This window comes from Leptinotarsa decemlineata, unplaced genomic scaffold, assembly GCF_025532065.1.
Source record: "Leptinotarsa decemlineata unplaced genomic scaffold, Ldec_3_MD MMD2_tig00001019_RagTag_RagTag, whole genome shotgun sequence".
In the NCBI taxonomy this organism is placed as follows: Eukaryota; Metazoa; Arthropoda; class Insecta; order Coleoptera; family Chrysomelidae; genus Leptinotarsa; species Leptinotarsa decemlineata.
Window position 1 is genome coordinate 3,592,945 of NW_027412557.1, and position 14,884 is coordinate 3,607,828.

Below are 14,884 nucleotides of genomic sequence, written 5' to 3' on the forward strand. Positions count from 1 at the left end.
AATAAAGGAAGTTCGGATCGGTTGGTGAAAATGAATGTTTTGTAAACAATAACTGAGAAATATGAAATTCAAAAGATAATCAAGTAACACTTTTCTGTGAGATTTTCACTGAACAGTTTACAAAACCGCAACACGTGTTTCCGAATGGCCAGTGAAAATCTCATAATGAAATGTTACTTGAAAAAGTTATTTTTTCAAATATCAGCCAATTTCACCAAATTTTAAACTGATCATGAAAAAGAGATCAACAACAGAATTGAAAGAATTGACATTATTCAAGTGCTGCAAATTTATAGTAAGCCAATTTCTTCCTTCTGTTTGGAATCTTGGTGCAGTTTAATATCAACACCAAACCGTTATTTTTAACACCTCGACATGAGTTTCAATCACCAAGTGATCATCTTTATAAATATTGGGGGAAAGGATTCTGGTCATCACGACTATGAAATATCAAATTTGTATATAACTTCAAATAATTGTACCATTTCTTTGTATATCATGAAACATAACTCATTCGAGAAAGTTCTGGATTAATTTTTTTAAGAGTTGAAAAGATTTTAAAAACTGCAAACTTCAAAATAGTATTCAAACATGAAACTTCCTGTGAGAACCTCTCTCATTTTTGGAACTTCAAACAACCTTGGACGAAATTAGCATCTTGGAGATTTATTTTTCACAATGTCCAACAAATTGTCATATTCTTATTGACAATTTTGTTTATCCATATTGATTTAGTAATGTTAGGTTGTTGAAACAAGTCACTAAATGGAAGTTAGAGACTTGAAAAATCTCAATATAGCAGATTATGTCATTTTTTATATAAAAATGTCACGATAAAATGCAAGCCACTGGTGTCTTGGTGAGTCCTAAATTGATGTGGGGTAATATTTTGAAATCAGTGAGAGCAAGAAACACATAGAAAAATTTGAAATATTCTCTCAGCTCAGTTATTCCAATGCACGGAAGATGCATAGTTAATCTCCCATTATGTGTAGAATGTGCGCTTGGTGGACACACAGACGGAGAGACTTACCGACAGATGACATATTATGTAAATAGTTATTTATGTATCAAGGGAATTAGGAGGGCCTTAATTACCGATGGCAAAGTTTGCGTCCCGAGGGCCTCTGGCCCGAGGGACAGCAATTGCCTGAGGTTATTAAGGCTCATTAATTCCCGTGGTACATAGATAATTTTATTTCTGACCGATTTCAATAAAATTTTGTTCATTTTTGAAACGGAAAAATGTACCAATTCATTACCTTCCCGGTATATTTGAATCAGGTACCGTTGATTATAGTAGAGTTTTCTTGTTGCTAGGTTGTTGCTATGTTACTTGTTTATAAACAGAACTTTGTTATCAAACTGTGTTTGCGGTGAAAATGTGTTTTCTACCCCAAATATAATGGAGGATATTTTGAAAAAAGCTGAACAAGCAAGAGAATCAATTCCATCGAAAAGTGAAGCCGTATACCAAAAAGAATACAAGATATATCTGGACTGGCTGACACGGAAAAATGTTATGCCAAAAGATGTCACTGAAACTGTATTTCTGGCATATTTTCAAGAACTGGTAAGGAATTTTCTATGTTTTTCGGTAGATTTGGTAGTAATTGTGTTTATTCGTTTCAGTCAGAAACGTATAGTCCGAATTCTTTATGGACTAAATGGTCAATGCTAAAATCGATGGTGACTATACATGAGAAACGAGATATCACCAAGTTCAATGAACTACAGGCTTTTTTGAAACGGAAGAGTAAGAGTTATAAGCCGAAAAAGTCTGCTGTTTTATCTCCTAAAGATGTTATCAGATTCCTAAAGGACGCTCCTAATGATATTCATTTATTGCATAAGGTAATTTTTTTCTTATTTTCCTTTTTGTGTGTATTTATTTCCTTTTTTTTGTTATAGGTTGTTTTGATTATGGCATTATTTTGGAGGATGCAGAAGTCAGGAACTTTTGAATATGAAGATATCGGATATAGAGGACCGGGATTCCGTTATGGTAGTGAACGTACCGGGAAGTAAAACTGGTGTATCGAAGAAATTTACAGTTGTGGATGAAAAAGAGTTCTCCGCTTTGCCTTTATTAAGACTTTATATGTCTTTGCGTCCTAAAGGTATTGAACGATTTTTTTTGAGCTTCCGACAAAATAAATGTACATCTCAGCCAATTGGAAAAAACATGTTTGGGAAAATCCCCAGCAAAATCGCAATGTATTTAGGATTGCCAAACTCATCTTCCTATACGGGACATTGCCTTCGTCGCACTTCTGCTACTGCTCTAGCCAATGCAGGAGCAACTATGACTAACTTAAAAAGACACGGAGGTTGGAAAAGTTCCACGGTGGCGGAGGGGTATTTGGTGGATAGCATCGAATTGAGAAATAAAACGGCGCGTATGTTGTCTACTTTGTCATCAGAAGAGGCAGGTACATCGACTGTAGTGAACAGAAGCTCCAGCCATACAAAAGAAGAAATTGTTGTCAGTGGCGGAAGTAATTTTCAGGGAACATTTCAAAATTGTACATTTATTATTTGTAATGACGTGAATAAATAAAATATGGTTCAGTTTTCATTTCTATTTATTTTTACTTGTGAAAGGTAGAGGAAATTATAAAATCTATAATGTCCCAAGGGAGTTATGACCCTCTTTATTGATAGCGTAACTATGACGATATAAGCTTATAATATCCCGGTCAGAAATAAAAAATATTTATGCATGCTGATTATTTTCTCTAAGTGAGGACCATAGTAAACTATTCATACAAATGCACGTTTTCAATGCGAATCATGCTAGGTTACCTGTTCATTTTACACAACTATATATTTCTATATGTCACAAAAAATATCAAATATCAAAAAATATCAAATCTAAAAATACGATATGCAATTTAAAATGAATATAAGAAACAGATGTGATGCATAAAAATCAAAATATTTCTGTATCCTTGACACATGCGACTTCAATATTATAAAATTTCGTTAACGAAAGCCTTATTAATGTTTTATTCACAACTGTGGTGTGGAGCATTCCTCCACAGTAAAACCAATAACTAATAAATACGCCTGGTGACAGAATGAGATCAAAAATAAAAGATGCCTAACGGACTGGACCGGATGGTAGTTAATGGACATCATAAAAAATGTATTAAAATTTAACAGTTCCCCAGTGCCCAAAACGACCACATAAAATAGAACGTTTCAGTGGCTCAGGCCTGGTTGAGGCCGTCAACAAGAACAAGTACAAACCAAAAAATAAAAATGAAGGAACTTAATGAGATAAATGCCTGAACGTACTTCTGAATTCATAATTTTATCAACCAGTTTGATGGCGTATTACCTTGTATCTGTTAAGATGTACAGGATGTTTTATATTTCAGTATAATGTAGTAAAATCCGTAGACAAATATTTATGTTAATAATTAGGTTTGAAATGATGACCTACTTAAGTAACATTTGTAGTCTATATTTCGGATTAAATTATCAACTATAAATTGTATTTATCAAGACAAAATTCAAAATTAATTACACAATTAGAAAGGCTTTCATAAATATTTTGTTTAACCTTTGAGAAAATTGATCACTCGTGGTGAATTGAATTTATGAATTAATAATTCACAAACTAGAAGAGACAAGAACATGTAATTTTCTTATTTAAGCGAATTTCTTGTTTAAGTTTACGACTTCATGTCACCGGAAGAGACAAATCTACTGTTGGCAAATGACCGTAAAAATATTCATATAGTTATTTGATTCAGAAGTCGAAACTTATGCGAGCTAAGGATTAACGGGGTCACACCTTTTAACGTGTGATTCCTAACACGGGTTGGACAATAGCAAGTGAAAATCGATCGTTCAGGCTGGGGCTTGAACCACCGACCAACACGTAAGTCAATACGAGTGAGTGAATAAAGCACCCACGTAAAACCGCCTGGCTACCGACAGACATTTTGTTTAAATTGGAAAACAGAATTCAAGAGATATTATTTTTTGGAAGACAATTTGTTGGCTTGTTACTTCTCCAGACTTACACATCCAGTTTGTATCTGAAGAAAACCTCTGTGCATGCCTATACATCTTTGTAAAACGTTTATCTTTGATGCAATTGATTTTTTTTCTTCGGATGTTTTCCATATTTCTTTAATAAGTGTGAAGAACTGGAAATCCAAAAACCTATTGTCCCAGTAACTTTCTTTCTGTTACTCAGGGAATCTTTCGAAATAACCGTTACTTTTCGTGGAGGTTGAATAACCACCGATTTTTCATATTATTATTATTTACCGGAAGGAGATATTGAAGAAGAAACATTTTCGAATAGACGCCCTGTATAAAATGCATAATGAGTACTATAACCAAGATCAAGAGAAAGCAATCACGGCGGTATGCTGTAATATAAACCGTCCCTTATAATAGTATCAAATAGAGGGTATCGCTTTTGATTAGTTTCCGTCAATTACTTAATTGACGGAAACTAATTGAATTACTTAAATACTACCATTACTAGTGGTGACTATGATCTTTCATACACAACGGCGATTCTGTTCAATAAAATGGGGATCAATACAGTTATTCATATTCCAGCACTGCCTCTATCAAACTCAATTAGGAAAAGATTATTTTCTTGGATATATCTAAATAACGATCTAGAATAATTAAGTGAACTTAGAGACACGCCCACCGCCACTGGTCCCCGATGAGTCTTCTTATATTTTGAACGTTATTAAACCAACACGAAATTACCGGTCGTTAAAAGAATCTGATTTAAAATACGGGGGCCAACAAAGGTTCTTTATACTCCAGAATGAATGGATGGTGCATGCTTTATTTAACACCATGATAACTTTCATGTATGAGTAATGCGTATGTAAATCTTGTCATCGAAATTCTGAATTGAAACATAAAACGGAATATGTAACATATTTCTTTCACCAGTACTATGCAAAGAATTGTGTTTCATTAGAATAAAAATAATTTTTTAGTTTTGACTCAAAAAGAAGAAGGCCCTGTTCAATTTTATTTTGCATATAACGTAAATACATACTTTTTCTTGTTCAACCATAAGTAATATAAAACTGTCAGCAGTTTTTGCGACAGAGTAGTGTTAGTAGTGTCGGATCTAACACTCTTTAGTATTGATCACTAGTACGGTACTTTGTACTTTATTGTTAGACTAATTAATCTGTCTGTTTTTCCGTTAACTAGCTGTCGCCCCCCTACGAACATCAACCCCTTGTGCGAGCAAGGACTAAGAGGTCATACCTTTGAACGTGTGATTCCTAAACAATATACTTCTCGATTAAATGGCTACTCTACTCGTGATTAAAATAAAAAAAAATACGAATCATGATGTTATTGGGTAACCCTTGAAATTAGCGAAGTTATTGAAAAAAGAGGCAGTAGCATGTCTGTTAGTTACTCCTTCTTATAAAACAACCTAGATGGTGAAAGTTGGTTCAATCTCCACTCTGACACTGTTTATCCTGCCGTGCCTACTAGGAATCGCACGATGAAAGGTAAGACACCTTGTAACTTGTAATTCTTAGCTCGCTATATATATATATATTTTTTCTGATCTCAACTACTAAGTCTGTACTGATTCAGTGTGACATTAACTCAAGATGTATAAACCTCTGAAGAAGCTAGCCTCTCGCGCCAGCGAAACGTCAGGAAGAAATTCCAAAATTCCACGGTCTTCAAACCCGAAGAATATTCGTACTGAAAACTCCGGCCGCGAAAGCCTCAACCATTCTGTACTAATTGTTAATAATTGGTTGTCAAGTAATTGCAGGCACGAATAAATTCAAAATAATAATAATTATAAATGCCAATCAGTAACAAAAACCGAATAAAAATGCATTCCAATTAAGAAAATATGCACGTATACGTGAAAGACACTGTTATCCTTCAGGCTCATTTATAAGTTGCACAAGAAATCCAGTTTTTATTTTTATTTATAATTACTAGGTTGACGGAATTGAAACCTGCTCGATTTCCTGAATCATAAAAATGGTCTGAATTGACGTTTCATCTGGGTTTCGCAGTAAATACGAGTATATGAGGAGGAACTTCGCAAAAAATATAACCCAAATATAGCTTTGAATCAAGTTACTTTGTATGGGAGGCTTAATATAGATTGTTATTATATAATCCATAAATGATTAAATCGTTCCGTAGTTTAGTCGAAGTAAACGATATTGTGTGCATTCAAAGGTGGCGGCACTCTCAAAGAAATGAACCGGCAGCGAACTAGTCCACGTGGACTGTAGACTTGGCGGTTCGTATTGGATGACTTTTACTAACCGAGTTTTATGATTATGATTGGCTGAGGAGTCATGAAATTAAATTTGAAGTCATGTTACGGTGAGGAACAGAAATCGGGGAAGGTTATCGCAGTTCAGTTCCTGAACTAAACACGACTGATAACAATAACGAGTGTGATAACAACGCATACTTTTTCCAGGGTAGTTAATGAATCCAATAGCGATGGTGAACAATGCGAAAAAGAGATACCAGTGAATAAAATTCGAATGAATCTGAATATTGAAACACAGAGAGTATGTAGCAATGTATATAAGAATCTACATCTCAAGTTTGGTTTCGAGGGAAATAAACTATTATAAGCAATATCAGATTCGACGGAAATTCCTTTCTCAACTGTATGTAAAATAGTCAAAAACAAATCTCATGAACGCAAGACGTGATGTAATACAGGATTATATTCATCTAATAAACTCATTGAAAAAAACAATATACGTGGTTTCACAACCAATGAGATTCCCACAACTGAAATCATAAGGAAGAAATTGAATACCTACTTCCGGCCATAACGTGATCTACTGTGACCAAACTCTTCAGAATTGGATAAAGAAACTAGGATTCAGATTTGAAATAATAATCGAAAGTCAAGCAGTTATGTAAAGCAGAAAAATAGTGGAATTGCGTAACAAATACTTACAACAAATAACTAAATATAGACAAGAAAAACGGCAAATTTTCTAATTGGACGAAACTTGGTATGACACTCACGACACAGTTACGAATGGGTGGCCTGATGGTTCGAGAATGTGTACGCCTAACATGTCTGCAAACAAAGGATCGCGACTCATTATTGGGCATTGCGAAGGAACTAAAGGATGGGTTCCGAATTCTTTGGAATTATGTGGAAAAAACTTAAGGACTGCAATGTTGACTATCATACAAACATGGAAGATAATATTTTCGAGGAATGATTTCAAAACACAATAATCCCAAATATGGACGTGAAAAGTGTAATAGTTCTTGACAATGCTTCCTATCATTCGCGACAGCTGATCAAAGTAGGAGCTGTTGGAAGGTAGGTTGCATTTTATCGTTCACTTGAACTATACCAAAATTATAATTTCAAAGATTGATGTCTATAAAAATTTTTCAATTCCGTATGATTCATGAATCTCATTTTCATGAATCATGAATAGTTATAGTTATTTATATTTTTCTTTAAACATGCTGAATGAATATATATGAGTATTGAAAGTAATTTACTTTGCAGCGATACACACACAGTTTGTGTTATGATAAATAATTTTTTTTTCATACTCTGTTTCACAGATTGGGGCATCGTCTCATGATCAATATTCAATTTGTTTTTATGATTTCCCAGTATGTAATTTTTTATTATTCACATAATTTTTGTTTTCTCATTTCTTATTTGAATACATTTTGAAGAATTTATTATTATTTGTCAACTAATTTTGAAAAATTAATTTTTTGTTGTATACATTATGAAATATATATCAATCCAGTTATCACAATTTTGATTTTAAATTTTCAATGTTGTGGTTGCCATACAGGATGTGAAGATTATACGTCATCAAATGGTAACTTTAAAATCAATTTCGAGAATTCAGAGCTATTTTCTTAAATACCTACTTTTGTGGACCATTTTACAGAATTTACAATTTCTTTTGATAAGCTCTATAGATAAGAATGACATCTTTGACTTGCTTCATAAGTATTGCATCTATTATTGGTTTAATTTTTTATAGAAATGATTAATAAACCAATCATTGATTTCATCACTGAATGAGCATGAATATCAGCTAGACGAACCCACTAATCAAATTCTATTGATAGAAAATTTTCAGTGAAACCAATTTATGTTCAGAAGGAATTGTTACAAAATCCCCTCCCCAAATTCTTAACTAGAATTTCCGTAGTACTAAAGTTGATTGATATATCTATGTTGTATAGTCATTACGTTAGTTGTTGGTAATAATACACGCTATTAATTTGAATTCACGTCAGTAGAAGCTGATAGAAGAAATCAATAAAGAATTATTATTAATGAATCAAGAAATTTATTTCATGTGGTTTCCTATAACTGGTTGATGAGTCAATTAATCACCTGGAGGCATTATTTTGAGGATAAGGATCTTCTTCTTAGATTTGGGCACATTTTTCCTAAAATTTTGTGTGACTTTGCAGAAAGTTATATTGCAAAATTGCTCTCAACTATGAATAAATACCTCCACTCAAGTGATTTATAGGTCTTTGCCGAAAGTAGAATAGATCTATCCGGTGAGTTTGGGAAGAATTCTTACTTTTCGGATAGAAATAAGATATTTTGCTTTTTAAATCCCAAAGCGGTTTTTGTGACATGTATCTTTGATGCTCGACATCCAGCTGTGGTTCCCCTCCCCCCTACGAACGACAACTCCCAAAAGTCGAAACGTGTGCGAGCTAAATACTAACGAGGTCTTACCTTTTAACGCGTGATTCCTAACACTATTTTAGAATCGAATGGTAACAGATAGTAGATTCAATGAATGTATCTAAATTATCTTGTTTCATTCAGTGATGAGAATGAGATGTCCCCGATTCAGTACATCCTTTGAAAAGCTGTATGACATACATTTGTATAGTCTATACAAAGACAATCCGAACAGCTAAATAAAATAATAATATACCGGGCCTAAATTCACTAGTAGATACCATATAAAATCTCCCATATAAAAAATGTTTAGACAAAAAATTTATACCACGCCTCTCATGCCATTCAAAGAAACTGCCGACGTTCAGTAACTATTTAGTTTTTATGCCATTCGAATTGACTTCGTATGTACTATATATAAGTATTTCATTATTAGTTTGGATCTGAATTATAACAAATTTATGTTGGGATGTATTTGAAATTTTCTGAGCATATTTTGTAAGGATGAATTTTTGGCTATTTTCCATGTGTCTTTCTTGTTGGTTGGAAAAACTACTAAACATAAAACACATATTGATAACTTATCATTTGGATATATCATTCATTCCACATTATCAACTGCTATTAAAAAAATAAAGCCTTTTTATTTAATTTCTCTTTCCTCTGAGTATGTACACTTCCTGCCTAACAATTTCCTGTCATTGTAGCGGAGAGGTTTGTCACGGTAGTTGATTCTATAGGAAGAACACCCACTGATCGTCAGGATAGTAACAGGTGTAGCTCGAGTAATTTAATGCAAAGCGTTTAGTCTTGTGAGTTTTTATGACCGTATTGAATTTTCTTCAGGAAATACTATACGTTGCTAATATTTGCTTTATTAAGCGTGCGATCGTGTTCATCAAAATGAAAGATACTTCCACGCAGTGGCGTCTTCAGCAGGATAAAAATACCGTATTTATATATATTCATGAAATATTATAGGGATTAAAATGTTTCAGTTCAAAATTTTAGCAGTGTGAACATATGTAAACCAATTAAAAGAGAGAGAATCGCAAAAAAATTAACAAAAATTTGAAGAAAAAAAAACGTAAACACAAGAAAAAGAATATATATAGGTATAACCTAAAAGTTAAAGAAGAAACTTCTGAAAGAGACCGAACAAAAGAATGAGATCTGAGCAAAACTCATATGCAGAAAGCATTTTACTAATGACGATGAAATATGATGTTTCGTAGATCATTTCCTATACAGGGTGTTTATTAAACATGTGGCAAAAATTTAAGGGAATATTACTTTTCGATAGGGCTCTTTGTTTCGAAGATACGGAGCGAAAAAGAATTTCAACAATAACAATTTATTACCAAAAATTACATGTAATGTTTCTCAATCTAAAAGAACTGTTGAATATGACTACCCCCCCTCGGATGCAAGAATCCAATCTTCTCCTCATCGACTCCCGAACTCTTTCAAAAACATCAGGATCGTTTCCGACTGCGTTACACCCTGCAATTATCCGATTTCTCTAATCTTCCTCATCTTCCACTGGAGTGGTATGGAATAATGACTCTAGGTGGCCCTTTAGGAATTATTCTAGGGAGTTTAAGTCCGGTGATCGAGCAGGCCATAAGTAAGATCCACCTCGACCAATCCAGCGGTCTACGTATGTTACTGCTAAAAACTCTCACTGGTGCACCATCGTGCATAAACCACATTGCATTTCTTGTAATCAATGGTACATCCTCCAGAAACTGAGGTAGCGTTTGTTCCGATAAGTTGCGGTATACCTCGCCGGTAAAAATCTTCCTGGTAGAAATACCGGTCCAATAAGGAAGTCACTTACAATTCCCACCCAAACGTTTTAAAGAGAACCGATGTTGAAGGCGATCTTCAAGCACCTCACCTGAATTTTCTTAAACTCAAACATGGTTATTGTGGAAATTCCTTGAGAACCTGACTTCATCGGTAAAAAGAATAAGCGTTAGTAGTTGAGGGATTTGAACCAATGTGCGCAAAAGCCATCGATAGAATGCAATACATAGAAGAAAATCTGCAGGAAGAAGTGCCTGAACTCGTTATATGTGGTATGGGAACAACAAATAGTCTCTAAGAATGTTCCAAATCGTACCGTTACTTACGTACAAGTATTTGCAATTTTTCGAGTAGAGTTACCTAGATCTTCTTCTATTATGGCAAGAACATTCTCTCCTACTTCTACCGTTCTTACTGTCATTGGCCTTTCACGAAGTCGTTGATGTATAATTTGGAAGGTTTTTCTATTAGGCACATTAGGATTAGGAAATCGTTCACTGTATAACCGCCTAGCTTCCAATAAATTGCCGTCAGCAAGTCCATAAATGAATTGCATGTCAGCCATCTCAGAGGACATCACTTTAAATATTAAACACAGAAAATGCACGTCAAATAGACAAAGTCAACCACTTTCAACCTATACGACACATATAAATGATCACTCACGAGACATACTTTTCATATTGAATGTCTGCAGCCATTTGTAGTAATCAAAATGTTGTTGATAGGTACCAAAGGAATTGTCAGATTATAATAATCATCAAAGGACAAAATATCCATAGAATAGACCAAGAAATAGTCCCTTAATTTTTGCCGCATGTTTAATAGACATAAATAGTTTATTTATTTATGATTTTAAAATATGTAAAATCAGTGTTATCGCTCTTTGATTTGCTAATTCAAAGTATGATAAATTAAATTATCAACTAGAACGAATAATATGCTAACTCAGTAAAATAACTTTGTTACTCGAAGAAATATGTACTGAAGCAGTATAAAGATAAAACACAAAGGGGTTACAAAATATGCCTCCCATTATAAGTTAAAACTACGGATTGTTAGGAATTTCGAGTATTTTTAGCATCATCTTTTTCATCAATTTTACTCCAAACCAAGTGCAAAAATAATCATTTTTATTTTGTTTTCCCAAATTTATATTTCATTCTAATAAATAATATTTTCATTATTCATGATTTGCTATAAAGAAGTCCCTGCTAATTGTAATTTCCTTATATACCTGAGATTACAATGTTACTTTAGTGTATGTAGTATGCTCCATACCTGATCATCGGTCTGATGGTCAGTGAGTCCTACTCATGAAACCACTATTATCGTTGAAGTTGGTTCGATCCCAATACTAGAAATCGCACGTTGAAAGGTGTTACCTCATTAATCTCAGCTTCACATAAGATTCCAGACGTATGTCTTTCGTAAAAAGACGATAACTGGTTAACGGACAACCCACTTTAACACATTTTCATAAACCATACGAAGCGGTTTATTGAACTGTATATGAAAATCTCACAATAAATTGTTTTTGAAACGACCACCATGAATGAAAATGATTTTGCTACACTCTCTACATGCCTTTCTGTATGAAAAATATGACCGTATAGGTTCTGCATTATTTACTTCAAAACAAACTCATGTCAAATGTAGGAAGAGCTTTCTGAATTTTGATATGGTCCTGCCCACCTCCCCATTCATTGCGCGTTTAAAGGTGTTGAAAGCGTTCAGTTGCAATAATAATCTTGTAGTGTATACGAGCGCCAGTTTCCATCGAGCTTCATCTTAAGGCGTTAAATGCCAAGAAGTGCGCACTCACAGGTTGTGAGAATTCTCAATTTGATCTTCCTCTTGAAGATGATCTCTTGGCTATCGAAACACGTGTCGAGGTGTTAAAATAACGGTTTGGTGTTGGGAAAAACTACAGCAATATTCAATACTAGACTAAAGGTTCCAAACAGTCCATCACAAGTATTTTTTAGTGGTTATTATTTTTGTTCAATTGGTATTTTCTCCAACTGCATGAGTCTCATGTATGACCTTTCACTAAGTCAATTATTGATTTCATGTTCAATTATCGTCTAATGGTTTTGTTTCTCACTTTGTTCTCACATTAGAAATTTAGTTAGTTGATTAAATAATTTCTTGATGTTCCTTTTAGTAACGAATAAGAAAAACATTCGTGCGCTACTCGCTATCAGCTGATTTTGAAATACAATTTTGTCCGTCTTTATGGAATTAGTTCTCCAAACAAGTGTATTAGTGCTTTATCATTCATAAAAATGAAATTAAAATTGATCAATAATCAATTTAAAAATATTATATGCTATGAAAAATGTGTGAATTTTAATCTACCAAAAGAGTGGACTTTACAGTTACTGACCCTTGAGACATACCAAATTTACGCGGGCTTGATGTACATATAAATGCACACTTCAATTATAAAATATAAAAATATAATTAACTTACTCATGATAGGTTATGTATACTGTAGTAAAAACAACTGAATACACTAAAGGTATCCGAGCTCAGTGTGGCGCAGTGATGTTTTTCGGGAACGAAAAATTGTGCCAATACAAAAATGAAAATTGTACTAAATTACGTTTAATTGTACTGCACTATGTAATATCATGGAACATCATAATAATATAAGTGTTCTGTGAATTTATGATCATATTATGAATATATGAATCATAATACAGGGGTGGGTGGAATTTTCATATCAAAACATGTACATAACACTTTTTTCAAATCGTCCTTTTTCTTGCATAATTTATTTTTCACATGATCTGAAAATAAGGCATCCAGAACCAGTGCACAATCAAAAAATAAAATGGAGATATTGCACAAATTATGCCAGGCAAAAGTGAATGAAAGACAGAAACCCTCAACCCTGTTAAGTTGACACTGTTGACAGTGTCAACAAAACATCATTTTATTATGTTCATGGGTCAAGGCCCATGGAGTCTGTTGTCGAGATCGTGCGTTTGACAAAATATCGACAGAATGAAATACAGCGATATAAAATACGTATGCTGGACTGCGATACATCATCTGCATATTAATTCATAACTCGAGACTATTGTCTGTCTGTCAAATGTCGAATAAAAATTTTATTTTTTAGAAAAAGAAAACAAAATTGTACTAAAATGGCGAAAGAGGTACTGCCGTGCTGCATTTAGTTCGATTGTACTAGATTCAGTACAATTGTACTGCACGTAACATCACTGGTGTGGCGAGACAAATTGCGTAACGCCGAACCAGTGGGGGGACAATTGCACATTTACTTGCGCATGGTGACCCGTCCCCATGCCAGCAATCGGTTTTTCTTGTGGCTATTTACGTTTCATATCAAAAGTATTCCTTTTTTCTTTCACTCTTAATGCATTTAAAATCCTTGAATCCTCATTTTACTTTCTCGAACTTGGTGATACCAATCACTGATTGACTGAATAGGTAATTAAAATTTTAGTGATACCTTGATATTTGGGGTGTGTTCAATACGAGTGAGAATATTCCCCAATCAAAATCGATATCAGACCGTGCAATGAATGTCGGTCGTTTTATAAACGAGTTATTTCGAGTAGTAGTCCCTATATTATCACGCAATGACAGGTCCCTGAACCATAATGATACGTATCTTTTTATGTAAATTAAAAATACTTGTTCCACCAACTCCAACATATACTTTCGTTCGGTTAAGTTGAATTTAATTGGATCTTTCACGTGTTCTGCATTCGTTGCTCCACTGATTTTATTAACTTTATTGAGTGGTTTGGGTCTGTATCCGACAACATCAAGGATTTTGAGAAGATGTAGTCGAAGATTTTTGTTGACAGAACATTTTGTTGATTACCGTTATAACCTAATTGTTAATTTTTTTGTTCCATAGAAATTGTTCCTACTGCGTCAGTATATGCAAAATTATTTCTTCATGAGCATTATATTAACAATAAGATGATTTACACAAACAATTCAAACCGTGTTTGAAGACTATATCGAGGAGAGATACATATGTACACTAGAAAATGAATATTTTGAAATGAAATTTCGAAATATTCATCTATCATAACTACCCTAACCGTAGGTTATTTCAAATGCCTGCCGGAAAACAACTACTTCCCCGGTTAATACCACGCTGGATATTGAATTATATTCGGCAGATACCTTACAAGATACTTTAGAAAGGTCAATCTCGCAGATATTACTTGTTCACGCAGCAGCAGAATCATGTTGAAATTATTCGAGTAAATAATCTACAGACCGTTTTGGAAGTATTATCTCTCATCAGTGCTGGAAAGAACAGCAAAGTGCCTGGGACTCGATAAATTCCAACGCAGCTCATCTGTATGTATGAAACCTTCGTCTAAGAGAAAT

General features: G+C 33.8%; 1 protein-coding gene and 1 long non-coding RNA gene across 3 annotated transcripts in view; one reads left to right on the plus strand and one right to left on the minus strand.

The window, feature by feature from the left end:
* Window positions 1-13,039, minus strand: part of LOC141482306 (uncharacterized) — a 75,425-nt gene extending 62,386 nt beyond the window's left edge. The window contains exon 1 of the long non-coding RNA XR_012465451.1: window positions 12,977-13,039. This is a non-coding gene — a long non-coding RNA (uncharacterized lncRNA). The remainder of the gene's footprint in view (window positions 1-12,976) is intronic.
* fng (fringe) overlaps window positions 1-14,884 on the plus strand; it is a 199,343-nt gene that overhangs the window by 65,185 nt on the left and 119,274 nt on the right. The window lies entirely within an intron of this gene.